At 35.3% G+C, this 12,104-nt stretch overlaps 2 pseudogenes; one reads left to right on the forward strand and one right to left on the reverse strand.

Moving 5' to 3' along the window:
- Positions 1–2,524: 2,524 nt before the first annotated feature.
- Positions 2,525–3,220, forward strand: LOC141823779 (uncharacterized; annotated as a pseudogene).
- A 1,148-nt stretch (positions 3,221–4,368) lies between these two features.
- LOC141823780 (uncharacterized) lies at positions 4,369–11,486 on the reverse strand (annotated as a pseudogene).
- Positions 11,487–12,104: the final 618 nt, after the last annotated feature.

Genomic DNA, 12,104 nt, shown 5'->3' on the forward strand with positions numbered 1-12,104 from the left:
GCCGGCGTCGCTACTCAAAGACCACCGGAGAAGAAAGCAACGCCACCGGCTTCGTGAGCTGCCTGCGCACCGGCGATACACCCGCGATGTCATCCGTCTGTGCACTGCCGTCGCCTGCCGTCTGCGCGAGGGAGATCACCGCTGGCATCCTCCTTCCTGCTCGCGACCATGGCTCGCGGATGGATGGAGACCATAGCTTGAGCACTGCCTTCCTCTGCCGTCGCTCAACCCTAATCTGCCATCGCCTGTCGGAGGAGCGAGAAGCTGGTTCCTTCTTCTTCGTGGCCGCCGCCTTTGCCCGCTGCTGGTTGCTGTTTCCAGAGAGGAAGGCGATAAAGACCTGTATTCTTTATCCGTTTTCTCTGTTCCATGTTTCTCCATCACCGTCGGCTCAACATCTCCCATTACAGCCCTTTGTTGTGCTTGCTCTGGTACAGCTGATCTACCGAAGCTGTTGCAGGAACAGAGGGCCTTCCTTTTGTGTTGCCGACCAGTTCGGTTTCCGGGTGTGAGGAAGAAGAGAAGGTCTTCTTGATTCGGCAGTGTGGTGTGGGAGAGCAAGAGAAAAGTTTATTTTGTTTTTCTTTTCTCAAGTGATTTGCGGAATTGTTCCGGAATATTATTCCATTATCATTTTCGGAAAAAAGTTTCCGATTGTTTGTCCTAATCGACGGTCAATGATTGACCATCGATAAACTACATCGAGAATATGATTCTCGGTGATAGTTAGAAAACCCTGAAACGATCGCGACAACCGTTATTGCGTAGTTCCGGAATAAGGCTTCTCTCAATACGATCGTCATCGATCATCGGCTAGTATTGAAGATAATGACTCGACTCGTGGCTTCCGAAGCCATCCAGACGGGAGCTTGGCGTGGATCACCAATAGAGGCGGGACTTCGACGAGGACCGCTCGATTGATTCAACGGCATTCAGATATCGTCATCGCGAGGTACACGTTTAGAATAATCTTTATTCTGTAAATTTTAATTGTGCAAGTAGAATAAATTTTATTCAAAATTTTTTTTTAATTTCCTGTCATGCCTTGTACATGTTATTTCCTGCTTAGCATGCGTGTGTTGTATGATAATAATTAGTTTAATTATTTGTTTATTTCCGCTGTGCACGTTTACGAAACATGAGAACACGCGCATTGCACCGAGACGATCCCAACAGTTATACATGCATATATCCATTACATCACACTGTTACAAGTAGCAGCAGAATTTAGGAGAATTAAAGCAGTCTGCAACAGTAACAGCCATGTCTTGTTATTCAGCGAACAGAAGGATGGTGTTGTTTGCTGCAGCGATACTACTGTTGGTGAGCTGTGTACTGATCAGTTCTCAACCTGTCTGTGCAGCGAGACTGCTGTCGGGGACGACGGAGATGACGAAGGGGTTCATCTTACAGATCCTGCAGCAGGGCCCGGTCACTGGTTCGGGCCCATCTGGCTGCACCAATGGATCAGCAAACAATGGCAGACCCTGTCCATAAAGCCTTAGACGTAGGAGAAATTAAACTAGCTGTGGAGAAATCTGCATGTATAAGCATGCATGCAGAGTTCTCTTTTATTATTCTTAAATTTATTAATGTCGGTTGGTGTTTGTAACTATCCAGGAATGTTGGCATGTAATAGATTTGAATATTTTTTTTTCGTTAATAAAGCTACTTCAGTGTTTGTTATATAAATAACAACTTTAATAACTTTTTTGTTTAATTGTTCTTTGTAAAGAACTAAGTTATGACATTAATTTCTAGAACTTATTTAATTATTCATTGAAATTTATTCGTGAGTACTTCTTCAGTTGAACTGAACAACTTGGTTAGAACTGTCTTCCACTATGTGAGGATCAATTTGGCAACTATAACTTAGTTTTCATAATTATGAGACCAACCATTGATTATACTTGGTTGATTTCTACGTGGAAATGTATCTTTGAATCACTAATCTTGATTTTTTTAATTATTATTATTAGTGATAAACAATCAAAAAAAAATAGAAAGATGTATAGCCATGGCTAGTATATTGAATCATATTCGTGTATTGGTTTATGAATTTTCACACTGTATGGTTCTTTTAGGTATTAAGATAAATTAATCTTTTGCTCACTTTGAAATTGTTAAAGATGATGCATTTGACATCATAAGAAGAAACTATTGAAATTTTTATTGATAATAAGTCATCTATTGCTTGGGAAAAATTCTATTTTTTATGATAGGTGCAAACATATAGATACAAGATATAATTTCATTAGAGAAAACATTAACAGAAATGAAGTTCAATTAAATATATAAGATTAAATTATTTATATTTTTATTAAAGTATTAAAATTTGAAGATTTTATAAGATTAAAAGTAAAACCTGGAGTAACAAAAGTTTAAGTTTAAAGGAGATGTTAAAATCATCAACTGTAATTTTTTAGATATAAATACGAATTAATCTAATAGCGAGAAGGAGAAGGAGAAATATGTGAAATGGGAGGTGAAGGATGCTTAGATTATGTCTTGGATCCTTGGAAGTATGGAACCCTCCATACTTCTAAATCTCAAGCCTTATAAGAATTCTAGAGCAATGTGGGATTACTTGAAGAAAGTTTACAACCAAAACAATACAGCACGAAGATTTCAATTGGAACTTGAGTTGAGTCAACTCAGTCAAGGAGGTATGTCAATCCAAGAGTTTTATTCTTCCTTTGAGAATCTTTGGGCTGAGTACACTGATATTGTGTATACAAGTGTACCTCCCGAAGGATTGTTTGCTAATCAAAGTGTACTTGAGACTAGCAAACGTGATCAGTTTTTAATGAAGTTAAGGAAGGATTTTGAAGCAATCAGGTCAAATCTGATGAACAGAGAACTAGTTCCTTCATTGGATATTTATGTAGGAGAGCTTTTTAGGGAAGAACAATGGCTCATTACATAGGCAGTCATGGAGCAGAATGCTCAAAATTCTACTCCAATTCCCGTTGCCTACACTGCTCAAGGGAGGTCTAAAGGAGGAAGAGACATGACTAATGTCCAGTGTTATAGCTGTAAAGGATTTGGGCACATTGCTACTAATTGTACTAAGAAATTTTGCAACTATTGTAAGAAACAAGGGCATATCATCAAATATTGTTCCATTCGGCCTCCAAAGAAATCTGAAACAGCCTACAATGTTTGGTTGGTTCCTCAAATGCTCCTAATCCTGCCTTCTATTACTCCTGAAATGGTCTAACAATGATAATTTCTACCCTTTCTGCTTTAGGTTTTTCAGGTAACAAAAATTCTAATTCTAAGCCATGGTATTTTGATTCTGCTGCTTCCAATCACATGACCAACACTCCCTTATTTTTATATAAGGTTGAAAAATATAATGGAGATCTTCAGATTCATACTACCGATGGTAATTCCTTACCCATAACAGCTGTTGGTGATCTTTCAGCCTTTTTAAATATTATATTTGTGTCTCCTAAGCTGTCCACTAATCTTCTATCTGTCGGCCAATTAGTTGACAACAATTATACTGTTCAATTCTCAAAGTTTGGTTGTCTTGTGCAGGATCTAAGTGTCCAGGAAGATAATCGCGAAGGGACCTAAAGTGGAGCGTCTTTTTCCTTTACTTCCATCTCCCTCTCTGATGTCGAACTCTATTGCTTGTAATCTTGCTCAATGTGATAATCAGGTGTAGCATAGAAGCTTAGGACATCCTAATTCCAATGTACTTCAAGTCTTGCTTAAATCCGGTTTACTTGGATAAAAATTTGACTTTTGATATTGTTGATTGTGCATCTTGCAAACTAGGTAAAAGCAAAACACTTTCTTTTCCATTATATAAAACCTACACAATTAAACCTTTTGAACTGGTACATAGTGATGTATGGGGTATTGCACCTGTAATTTCTCATGAACACTACAAATACTTTGTTACCTTCATTGATGACTTCACTCGCTTTACTTGGGCATATTTTCTTCGGTCTAAGAGTGAGGTTTTCTCTGTGTTAAAGTATTTCTTGCTTTAGTTGAAACACAATTTTCTGCCAAAATCAAAATCTTGCAATCCGATTCAGGCGGTGAATATATGTCAAATAAATTTCAATCTTTTCTTCAAAGTCATGGAATCATATCACAACGTTCTTGTCATTTGACTCCACAACAAAACGGGGTGGCTGAAAGAAAGAATCGGCATCTTCTTGATGTTGTTTGCACTCTTCTAATTGAGTCTTGTGTTCCTTCTCATTTTTGGTGTGAAGCTTTGTCTACTGCTGTTTATTTGATTAATAGATTACCATCTTCCAACTTAAATGATGATTCTCCATTTTTTCGTTTGTTTGGACATACACCAAATTATTCTAATCTTCACATTTTTGGATGTGTTGGTTTTGTTCACTCCCTGCATATGAGAGAAATAAACTTACTATTCAATCTGTCAAGTGTGCTTTCTTAGGATATGCTAGAACCCAAAAAGGATTTCTTTGCTATGATCCTCATGCTCGTCGAACTCGTGTCTCTAGGAATGCCATTTTTTTTTAAAAAATCAATACTTCTTTAGCACCCAGCAGACTCCCGAATTTTCCTCTCTATCCACTTTGCCGCATTTTTCCCAGTCGCCAACACCAGTACAAAGGTTTAAACCTGGTTTTGTTTACCATTTTGTTTACCTAGTGGTCTTGAACAAAATGGTGTGCTGAAAGGCAAAATCACACTAAAAGATATGATGAAGTTCATATTGTCTGCACTAAAATTACTTGCAGTTCTCCAGAGTAAAGCTTTTGGAACTTCCTTATTCTTAACTGAATGCTAGATGAATTTGTACCTAAACACCTTTTAAATTATGGATTGGTAAGAAGCCTAGCTTTACCAATTTTAAAGTTTGAAGTTATCTAGTTGAGGTAAAAACTTATAATCTCAATGAGAGAAAGATCCAGTCTAGAGCTACTCAATGCTAATTTTTAAGGAATCCAACTCATTTTAAAGGGTATTGGTTTTTATATTTTCTAGAGACAATAAGATTGTTAAACCTCGACATGCTAAATTTCTAAAGAATGACATCGTTATTGCTTCTAATATGTTAGGCGCATCTTAGAAGACGGCAATTGAAGATTCTGAATCACACAAGCACATTTCCACCTCTTTGCTAGTGATAGATAAGAGAACTATTGCCATATTTGAATATACTAAGATTATTGAACAAAATATTTAAAATCATAAGTATAGTGATCAACCGCAATGTAAAAAATTACCTTCTAATTCACAATTAAAAAGATCCATGAGAAATATAAGACTAGACATTTCTAATGATTATTATTTTTATTTGTGAGCATGATTTTGATATTGGTAGTGATCTTGATCTAGTATCTTAAGATAATTCCCTTAATAGCCCTAAATCAGAAACATAGTAGGGACGGTGAAAAGAGAAATGCATTTAATGGCATATAATGGTGTATGGGAACTTGTGGAATCACTAAACCCATCAGTAGCAAATGGGTTTTGTAAGACTAAAAGAAATTCTAAATGTAAAATTGAAAGGCTTAAAGCTAAATTCGTTGCTAAAGGTTTTACTCAAAGGGAGGGAATAGATTAGCATGAAACATCTTCTCCTGTACCTCCAAGGACTCCTTTAGGATCGTCATGGCCTTGGTAGCTCACTTTAACTTACATCATGGGCTTGGTAGCTTATTTTAACTTAGAACTACATTAGATGGATGTAAATAAAGTTTTCTTAAATGAAGATCTAGGAGAGGAAATTTACATGAAAATAAAATATTTCAAGGAACATGGCAAGGAGCACATGGTATATAGACATGAAAGACCTTGGTGAGGCAACCTTTGTTCTTGGGATTGAAATCCAGTTAGACATCTTGGTATTTTGAAACTACTATAAAATGCCTATATTGGTTGACTTCTTAAAAGATTCCATATGCAAGATTCAAGGCTAGAAATGCTCCCTTTGTAAGAGGTGACAAATTCAATTTAGATGAATGTCCCAACAATGATATTGAAAATGAATCCGTGAAAATTTTACCATACTCTAATCCTATTGGCAATTTAATGTGCAAACACAAGTGATTTTTTTAATGAAAGGTAAATGTATAACTAAGGATCAAAATAGACAATGTTGGCCAAGGATAGCTACTCATGTCTGATGAAGTGTCAGATCTGAGTAAATGTCCAAGGACTGATATACATGTATCTATATCCTCCTAAATACCAACTCTACATCAAAATAGACACCCTAAAACATGCTATGATTCCTTGACAACCACACATGATGAATCATGGCAGACATGCCAAGATGGTGAGCCCTCATCAATGTAGTAGTCCCCCGGTACTACATCCTCCGATAGGTAGACATCTCCTGCCGCATGTGCAACCATGATCAAATCCTCCTCCACAACTAACTAATGGACTTCCATCTAAAGAGCACATGCTCCTGCGTCTCCTCCTCCACAACATACACAAGTGATATTGCTTTCAATGTAAGTTGCTAGGTCAGTATCAATCAAATCCTAGTAATAACCATTGGGTTGCTACTAAGAAAGTTTTGAGATATTTAAAGAGAGTTAAGAATTGTATGCTCATATAAAACAAGTGGAGAATCTTGAACATATTGGTTATTTAGATTCAGATTTTGTTGGATGTACTGATAATATAAAATCAACTTGTGGATATATTTTTCTAGAGGTGCCATTTTCATGAAAAAAAATACTAAACAAATGCTTAATATTTCTTCCACAATACAAGATAAGTTTATCACATGTTATGAAGCATTTATTCAAGTCAAGTGGCTAAAGAATTTTAGAACTTGATATGGTTAATTCTATAGCTAGAGCGGTAAAAGTCTATTGTGCCTATTATATTTTTTGCTAAGAATGACAAAATGTCTAGTAGATCAAAGCATCTAGAGATCAAGTATCTTAATGTAAGATATCATGAAGAAAAGAGACATTGCTATTTGCACCAATAGCTTATAAAAAACATATAATAAAGTATAGTTATCTCAATATGGTTTGATGTACTTAGCAAGCGGTACTTATTCAACTTATGTTGTATACTTGATATGATCCAAAAATTTTGATGTTAATGAATTGTGCTCATCATCGCTTTCAAATGTTTACATATATAGATGTGGTTGTTATCAAGGTTTAAAATCTCAAAACGTGTCAAAGTTTCGGTGTTTAATAAAACGATATTGTTTCGGTATCGTGTCAACATTTTGATGCATGGTGTCAATGATGGCTTAGAGGTTAAAGGAGCAAGGAGATGAAATATAAGGAGATATTGTTTGTGTCGAATGGTATCAAGTGGTATCGAATTTCGGTAATTTAGTGGAACAATATATTTCGACTGTTTCACCCGGCATGGTACGAGATTTCAAACCATGATCTTTATGTATTAAAGTATTAAGATATTAGATTTTATGAAAATGGGTTAATATCTCCCTGATGACACTATGTCGCAAGACATTGAAATTTTTAAAGCATCACAAGATTAATTATAAGTATCGTCTCAAGAGTTAATCTATTTCTTGTTATTAGCTTCTAAGAACTACTAAGTTATTTTCTTTAATAAAAATATCAATCATTGTAGCCAAGTCTTATTTGATATGGATTTAACTATTTGGAAAATTAGGTTGGATTAACCCCTATTTTGGTATGTTGAGCTCAATTACAATCCATTTATTGCCTTGGACACCTATGATATGGGTAAAACTTGGTGAGCCTTTTGATTTAGCCTTTTAAAGGGAAAATAAATACATGAGATAGATAGTCCCCTCTTTTACTAAGTGACTTGTTTTCATTATGAGCTCACCTTGTTGAACGTCAAGAAGAAGAGTAACCTAAAAAGAAAGCAATATCAAAGGTACCCTTTCTTTTCCATGGCAAAGATTGGTAACTCTAAGCCTATCTAGCATATTTACTATTTTAAGTTCATGTATTAGATCCTAAATTCTTGTTGAATTATCTTACAATAGCTAGGTTCTGTTACAATTGCTACTGCATTCTCTTACACCTAGTACTATAATAATTATGAAAATTGGTGGTTGTTATGTATCGCCCATAGACAATTGCAAAAAATTAGGGCCCAGGATAGAAAAGCATGATGGTAAGGACTTAAAAAATGAAAAATCATTGGGATTGCATCTGTTTATAGAGAATAAATTCTTGCATTGATTCTAAGGAAGCATGGTGGCTTTGTTTACCTTTACTTCCTACATCAGTTTGATGAAGCCTAATAATATTTACTTTTAGGCATGGTGGCATCATTGGTTATCTCAAGCATTATATAAAGCTATTTTCTTTCTTTTTTTTTTTTTTTGAATTCTTTTTACTAATTCCAATTCCACCATTCTAATATGGCTTTGATGTTTATACTGTCTGATGCCACTAACTCTGTAGAAAAACACTGATAGCAACTTTGCTAATCAATTTATTAGATTAACCAACCAAACAAGACATTATATACCATCATCAGATTATTAATAAGAATACAAATAATAGATTTGTGTACTAAAAGCGAATAGGAAAAGTTACTTGGAATCATGCCAGAAAGCATACTCAAATTTATGATATTAAATATTGGCTGAAAGTTGTCATGATATGCGACAAAAGCAACAAAACGAAGGAAGCAACAGAGTTGGATGATTAGAAAGAAACCTGAGGGCAAGGTCTGGTAAGCTGTGACCATTTCCTGTCTCAATGCTAGCAATTGGTATGGATAGGGGTGAACCTCCTATTGGTGCCTCATCTTCAGAGACAATAGTCATTGCATTCACATAGATAACTATATCTGGTGTATGAACTGGAGAAACATTCTGCAAACAAGATCATAGCTCTTCAAGTAGAATGGAAAGAAGCAAACAAAAGATGAACATTAATACCTTCAATTTTACACAAAGAAGATCCTCTGTATTGCATTCAGTAGTAAAAGAGTGTATTTCAACTGGATTAATAATTTCAAGTTTTCTTCGCCATCTTCGACCTGGTAAATACATGCCTTCCAAACCACAGTGTACAGAAAAGCGTTGTGGCTCTAGTGACACGCCTCGAAATGATAAAAGCCCCTCATTAACTATATCCTTACTCTTTTGAAAATTCTCCAAAGAAAATTGATTGTAATCTTCAGGTTCAGAGGAAGGTTTTGTGTTGGAAAATGAAGTTACAGAAGCTGGTCCACTCCCTTGAGGAAGCGCAGGCATGGAGTAGCTTCTTAGAGCAAAAGAGAAAATTTGTGATCCAGATGTAGATGTTATTTTCTGCGATATACTTGAGCTTAAAGGAGATGCAAGTGGACGAGGTGGAGGCATAATACGATCTAAAGGGAGCAACCAATGAAGTAGTTCATGATATGGATCATCTTTATTTGCAACTGGCATATCAATGAAGTTCCCAGTATCATTATTACTCTTTTGATATTTCTCAAATTGAATAACTTCAAGGACAGGATCCTTTAAATTACTAATTCCGACATTAGCTTCTAGAAGAACCTGCATCATCCAAGATAAATGTTATGTATCAATTGAAAAATGATACCAGTGTGATTTTAGTTTCAATGAAAAAGATCAATGACAGATAAAAAAATGCCAAAAAAGATAAATAAAAGCAAGCTCTGGAAAGACTGATTAATTTGATGTACTGAGAATTTTGCCTTTCAAGACCATAATTTTTTTTTTAGCCATTTTACAGAATTATAAGAATTTTGTTGATCTTACTTTCCTAGTAAGCAGCTAAAAGGTCAATCCACCTTTTGCTTCAATGCCTTGTATGCAAGAAAATATGTCAGGAGGCCTTAATTTTTGCAAGACAAGTTTTCTCTAAAGTTCTTGCAAATGTACATTGACTCAAAAAAGACAATAGTTGGTGGAAGAAACCTAATATGTCATTTATCATGCACTTTTTCAAGATTTAAGAACTATCAGATTAGTTGTAGTGAAAATACAGTTCTGTTGGAACATGTCATTAGTGAATATTGGAAGTTATCTTCATTAATCAAAATAAAACAGCTAAACAAGAAGATGATGACAACAGAGGTTTCCAATCTTATGTATTGTCTAAGCACTCTTATTAATAAGCTTGCCTTCACCCCTTTCAATTGTTACTGTTGCTGTTGACATACATTGAGTAGAATTTATAATTTGACTGGACCATCATCATCATCATCATCCCATCTTTGGCCCAACTATTTGATGGCTGTTATAAGAATGTTATCCCTCCATTGTGCTTTATGCAATATAATATTACTTGCAATATTCAAATCAAGTAAATCAACTTCTTGTTGCATTTGATAATGTATTCTTTGAGATCACCCTCTATCCCTTGCATGTTCCATTTTAATAGATTTAACTATCTATAGAAACTATTAGTCATATTTGAGTATATCCATACTAGCTTAACCTATTTTCTCTGATTCTATCATCTGTTGGAGTTGCACCTGACTTGTCTCAGTGGCTTTGAACTCAAACAATTAGGAGAAAAGGAAAAGGTTAGATTCTACGCTCAGTACAGCATAAGATGGTATTCAAAGTGATATGCTTATCTGGGTCACCTAAAAGATGAAATTTATGGTAAAAATATGTGATAATTGTTTGGAACAATAAACATTTAAACAATAAAGGGAAAAAATAGCAGGCAGATATTTGCAAACAAAAAGCATAGTGTACACTTCAAATTCATGCATAAGCATCTTAAATTGTGTTTGATTTGTCAATTAAGTGAAAGAAAATAATACAACAATATATTGAAAGCTTACTGCTACATCACCATTGGATAAAGAACAGCATCTGACAGTATCTCTGGCTACTCCACCAGATGTGTTACCATCAAAACTGCCCATATCAACAACTTCAGCAATAGCATTGCTCTTTGGAATCTTTTTTGATCGTCCATCAGACTGGCTTCTCCCAACTACTACCTCAGGTTTCATTTGAGAGGGGGCATTTTTTTTTCTCCCAGAGTTCTTCATCTTCCTCAGTTATCCTTACAAAGAAATTTGAATTTATAAAACTTTCAAGTAATCTCTCTGTTTGGTGTGTATGGCATCCCAAACGGACAGGAAACTCAGTCAAAGAAATATCAATCTTAGGACTCAATATACTTGCATCTGAATTAGTCTGGCTATCACTTGCTACCAGTTGGCACAAAGCTTCTCCAGTTATGCTATTAGCTACTTCATTCACATTTTCAATAGGATGTAATTTATTTGGGTTGGATTTGGCATTGCTCGACAATGGAGCAACAACTGTAAGTGGAGTAGTGATTTTTGATTCCTCTATAGAATTAGATGCTGATAGACAAACCAGTATACAAATTTGTTCACCTGAAAGAAAGCAGATAAGATTGCACAAAAAACAGTAAAAAAGAACAATTTAGAATAGGAAGCTATAAGAAAGACCTACCAGGAAAAATGAATGAGCGATCCCAGGACCTCAGTTGTGATATATCGTTTGCATAAGCCCAGTTATCTGGAAGTTCCTCTGCAAGCATACAAGGAGAAAAGGTAACCATTTGAATAATCAAATATGAATAATGACACAAGCTCTGCACACAAGGACAGTACAAGATTTCTTTCTTTTGATTTTGATATTTTGTGCCTTAGAAGTATGAATCTTATAGTTTTCAACTTGTATAGTTAAAAATTGATAAAAACCTTAAGCTGAATTACGTCAAATTTAATGGTAAGAATAGTGCAAAGCCAAAACAAGAAGTAGATAGTGCAAGTTAAAGAATATATTTAATTTATGGTTTAAAATATTTATCAATATCAGTCAGCATGGCCAATATATTGTTCTTGTAAAATAACATAAGAAATCTTATTTCATTACAAGAAACAAGACTCTATTTATATACAAATTTAAGGACCTATTCTAAAATATATATTTTTTTTTATAGGCTATTATCCCTAAATATTCTAACACTCCCCCTCAAGTTGGAGAATATAAATCATATACCCCAACTTGTCATATATGCCAGTCATTTCAGGTTTTAGACGGCTAGATTTTCGCGATCACGCGTGATGGACGGTGATCTCGCCGTCACGATCACGCGTGATGGACGATGATCTCGCCGTCGCGCACGGGCGCGTAGGAAGCCGGCGCGCAGCATAGCAAATCTAATATATATATA

The sequence above is a fragment of the Curcuma longa genome, chromosome 3 (assembly GCF_044706935.1).
Source record: "Curcuma longa cultivar G26 ecotype Majalengka, Jawa Barat chromosome 3, ITB_CL_G26_1.1, whole genome shotgun sequence".
NCBI classification, from domain to species: domain Eukaryota; kingdom Viridiplantae; phylum Streptophyta; class Magnoliopsida; order Zingiberales; family Zingiberaceae; genus Curcuma; species Curcuma longa.